Genomic DNA, 5,382 nt, shown 5'->3' with positions numbered 1-5,382 from the left:
GTTTTCCTATCCACTTCCATTTTACAGGTAAATTCATCCCATTCACAGTTATGATTACTAATTGTGCATTTCTCTCCATCCTATTTTCTTCTGTTTATCCTTCTCTCTCTCTCTTTTTACCCTATCCCTCCTTAAAAGTCTGTTTTGCTCTTGAACCCTGCCTCCCTTAAGCAGCCCTCTTATTTTATCACTCCCCTTCTTTCTCTTGTCCCCTTTTCCTCCTATTTTCCTGTTAAGTAAGATAGTTTTCTATATCTGAGTGTGTGTATATATTCTTCCCTCTTTGGACAAATTCTGATGAGAATGAGTTTCAAGTGTTACCTGCCCCTCCCCATAAAACTCTTCTTTTTGCACATCTTTCACGTGAGATAATTTCTCTCATGCTTCCTTTTCCTTCCCACTTCTCCCAATACAAACCTCTTTCTCACTTATCCATATTTTTTTGAGATAATTTACTCCCATCTCCTCTGTCTATATAGAGTCCTTCTAGCTGCCCTAATAATGATAACTTTCTTAGGAATTACATGAATCATCTTCCCACATAAGACTGTAAACATTTTGACCTAAGTTTTTTATGATTTCTCTTTCATGTTTATCTTTTTGATGCTTCTCTTGAGTCTTTTATTTGAAAGTCAAATTTTCTATTCATCTTTGTTTTTTTCATCAGGAATACTTGAAAGTCCTTTTTTTTCATCAAATATCCATTCTTATCCTTGAAGGATCATACTCAGTCTTGCTGGGCATGTTATTCTTGATTGTAATCCTAGCTCTCTTGCCTTCCAGAATATCATATTTCAAGTCCTCTGCTTTTCTAAGGTGATAGCTGCTAAATCTTGTGTGATCCTGATTATTGTTCCATGGCATTTGAATGGCTTCCTTCTTGCTGCTTAAAGTATTTTCTCCTTGGTCTGATAGCTCTGGAATTTGTCTATAGTATTCCTGGGAGTTTTCATTTCAGAATCTCTTTTAGGAAGTGATCATTGAATTCTTTCAATTTCTATTCTATCCACTGATTCTAGGATATTGGGGGAGTTTTCCTTGATAATTTCTTGAAATCTGATATCTAGGCCCTTTCTTTAGTCATGGCTATTGAGCAGTCCAATAATTCTTAAATTGTCTCCCCTCAATCTATTTTCCAGGTATCTTGTTTTTCTGATGAGATGTTTCATATTTTCTTCTATTTTTTTTCTTCTTTTGGCTTCATTTCATTGTTTTCTTGATGTCTAATAAAGTCATTAGCTTCTACTTGTCCAGTTCTGATTTTTAAGAATTTTTTTAAGGGAGCTATTGTACCTCTTTTCCTGTTTGGCCAATTCCGATTTTTAAGGAGTTATTTTAATCAGTGAAGTTTTGTGCATCTTTTACCATTTGGCCAATTTTGTTTTTTAAGGTGTTATTTTTTTCAGTATTTTTTGTGCCTCTTTTACCCCACTCTTAATTGTCTTTTCATAATTTGCTTACATTCCTTTAATTTATTTTTCATATTTTCCCTCTGCCACTCTGATTTTGAGAATAATTTTTTACTCTCTTCCAGGAATTCTTGTTGGGCTTGTGTTCAATTCACATTTTTCTTTGAGGATTTGCTTGTAGCTGTTTTGACATCATTGTTTTCTTCTGAGTTTATGTCTTGATCTTCTTTGTTACCATAGTAGCTTTTTTTGGTCAGATTCTTTTTTTGTTATTTGTTCATTTCCCTAGCCTGTTTCTTGACTTCGAACTTCACATTAAAGCTCTGTTCCTGAGGTGGGGGTGAGGGGCACTTCCCCAACTTCATATTTTTTCATACTGCTGTTTTCAGAATTAGTTCTAAAGGTTTGTAAGTTTTCAGGGTTTCCTAGGTTGTGTGATCCCAGGAGAGATCTCCTGGTCTGAGCTCTGGTCCTTATCCAGGAAGAGCCCCTGATCCCTTGTGACTACAAGCACTCTTCTCCATCTTGGAATTGTGACTTGGAAGTGGTTATGGTCAATGGAGTTGCCAAACAGTGCCTGGTCCTTCACTTAGTGTTAGCACAGGGTTCCACTATAATCACTTCCTGACTAGTTTCCAGTTCTTACCATTTTTGGCTTGAGAGCTCCTGAAGATGCTGCTGCTGCTGTTGTAAGGTCCACAGCTGATATTGCTGCCTTGTGGTCTATGGGCCAGTCCCTACCCCAGTGTTACAGATCTTTTTTTCCCAGCCTCCTAAACTGTCTTGGGGTAGAAAAATGTCTTCCCCTGACCTTTTATTTTCTTTTTTGGTTCTACCACTCCAAAACTTGATTTGAGGCATTGTTTGGAGCTCTCAGCTGCTTCCTCTACTCCATCATCTTGGCTCTGCCCCTAGAGTGTAAGTTCCACTGTGAACAAGGAATAGAGAGCTCCCTTAAGATGCTGCCTTCTGGTGGTACTCGGCATTATGTACTATAATCATCAGAACAGTTTTTTTCATTGAAAATGAATCATATTGTCCAGGACCTATTTGAAATAAGGACCTAAAAGGAGTAAGAAATATTTGTGCCCTTCCACCCCCCCCCAAGGAAATAACCCTGAATTTGGACCTGGCTCTAGTCAAGCTTCTGACTGGCTATATAACCTTTGGCAAAGGAGGCTCCTTGAACCTCAGTTTCCTCATTTTATAAGCATCATTAAAATAATTTCACTAAATCACAGTTGTTTTAAACATCCAACAAAGTGATAGATATAAGGTACTATGTGAATATTAGTTATGGTTATTATATATGACATAATTATAATGATACTCATATAGTAACAGCCATGAGTAAAAGATGGCATCAGAGAACTGTATGACAGAAAAAGAAGATGGGCTGGTCACAAAGTAATGGCAAGGGATGAGAGGCAGGTAGCCAGAGAGTTCCTCTGGTATCTTCACAATGTCAAGAGATATAATGGAAGGCATCCAGTGAGTTGGGTAGACCTCAGTGTGGGAAACTCATAGTAGGAAATAAATGAGAGTTATATAGGAAGTGTAGGCAGGGATGCTGGAGAAAACCAGATCGATGAGATCATAAATCCTTTTTGATCTTATAGAAGTTTGCATCATGACACCCAAACTCAACTAAGAGCTGGGATGGACATAGGACCGAAGGAATTGTGTTTATGCAGATGTTAGCACAGGGTTCCCCTGTTCCCCTGCAGATGATCATGCAGATGACTATGCAGATAATTGATTAGAGAACTTTTTATTGTCTTATTGAAGAAAAAAAAAAGCAGTGGTTCTAATTTTCTTATAGAGAATGAGGGAAGCCTAGAGAGGTGGAAAGAATTGGAAATAGGAATTCAGTGCTCTTGGCAATAACCCTTCTGTATCTCTGATGCAGCTCAGAGTAAAGTGAGTCTGCAAAGAGAAATGGTGGAGACTGCACCTCCACCATAAAAAAATAAATATAATAAAAAAGTTGAAATATTCTGAATCTGATACATACTAGCTTAAACTTATAAGTGGATCCAACAATTAGACTTGAAATATAGTATTCCACACTAATATGGCTGTGTAACTTAGATATAAACATCAAGAATACAATAATCTAAGTTTCCCTTTCTCTTCTGTTTCAAAAGATTCTTAACTGCTAGCCCATGGAACATTTGTGCCAATCTACACAACTTTGACTTTCAAATTTCCTTACTTCTTAAAATCTGCAAATTTCTACTCTCTGTGTCCTGTTCCATCACTTTCCAGAAGCCCATATGTTTTCCCAGCTACTTCTCCCCTAAGGACCATGGAGCACAGAATCATCTAATGTAGAGAATTTAGATATTTTACTGCACTACAGTGTTGATTGGGTTGGGAAACAGTACTGCATAGTTGACAACAGTTTGCAGTGAAGTCCAAGGGCAGAATTGGTCTAGCTGCATCCCAGCTTAATTAGTTGCACATCTAACTCAGCTAGGCAAGGCTGGGCACAGATGGAGAGGGGATTTCAGTTGTTTTTCAGTCACATCTGACTCCTCATGACACCATTTGGAGATCTCTTAGTAAAGATATTGGAGTGGTTTGCCATTTCCTTCTCCAGCTTATGTTACAGATAAGAAACTGAGGCAAATAAGGTTAAATGATTTGTCTAGAGTCACACAGTTATTAAGTGTCTGAGGCCAGATTTGAACTCAGGAAGATGTCTTCCTGACTTTATTCCTGGCACTTTATCCACTGCTTTACCTAGCTGCTGAGAGAAAGGATACCAGCTAGGAAATTAAACAGATCCTGGATGTGTTGAAGGATAACTTGAAGCTGGGCAGCAGGGACCTAGACTACAAGGGAGATATAGCAAGAGACAAATTACTGTGGTATTTGACAATTACCGGGGCTCATTCTGAGCAAAGAGTTCACGGAGCCCTACAGACAAAAAGGAAGAAACTGCAAAACATGGGACTCTAGAAAGAATGGCACCAGGATCTGATAGAAACAGACCTGCATGAGAGTTGAGAGAAATGGATTATATCCTTTACTCTGCCACTAACTAGCTATATGCTTTTAAACAGATCACTCCTCCTCTCTGGGCTTTACTTTCCTCTTTTGAAAAATGGGGTAGCAGTACCTCCCTTCAGGGCCAGTTAATCTCTTGAAAAGCTTTTGAGTTCTATGACTTTTTGTCACAAGAGGGTGTGAGGATCCATGTGGATTCATGGATCATCAGTAGCACTTTTGAAAAAGAGAAATATTCTCCTAATGAAGTAGGGATAATAATGTCTGTATGGCTTATCTCATAGGACTTTCCCGAGGATCAAATGAAAGAATGCATTTAAAGATCTCTGCAAATTTTTAAGTGTGACATTATTATTATTATTAATTTAATATATCATAAGTTCATTATATTATTTATTCTTAATATGTAAAAATAGTATAATTATTACCAAGATAGTTAATAATATTAATTACTGATATATTATTAATTAATGACATATAGTTACTTTTAAATATTGTATTAACTCCTTCAAACCAGTAGCACATGACTCATAATAAAGAAATTAAGTGACTTGACAATGTAAATATGAAATTCAGGCCCTTTATAATGCTGGGGATTCCCAAAGGAAAGTTCTTTCCGTAATTCTTCAATCTCATAGTCACAGAAGTTCTTCCAGTGGGTCAGGGCACTAAGATGACATCTTTTTGCCAAAAGATGTTACTCTTGTCTTCAAGAAGACATTAAAAATGCTCTTTATTGGACTGCCGCTTGAGAAGCTTCATGGGATAGAGAAAAAGTCCTGGCAACAGCCTGAGTAGGGGGCAAGCATGTGGGGTGGGGGTAGGAAGAAGCAAAGAAACATGTCAGAGAGAGTGACCACTGCTTATCTTAATGGGTTTGGCTCAGTGTATTCTGCAAGAAAAACCTCATGCTTCTGTAGTGCTTGGAGTTTTATAGAATAATAGGTTTTAGAAATGGAAA

This window comes from Trichosurus vulpecula, chromosome 2 (assembly GCF_011100635.1).
Source record: "Trichosurus vulpecula isolate mTriVul1 chromosome 2, mTriVul1.pri, whole genome shotgun sequence".
Lineage (NCBI taxonomy): Eukaryota > Metazoa > Chordata > Mammalia > Diprotodontia > Phalangeridae > Trichosurus > Trichosurus vulpecula.
The sequence above is the reverse complement of the archived record's forward strand: the minus strand, read 5'-3'. Positions refer to the sequence as shown.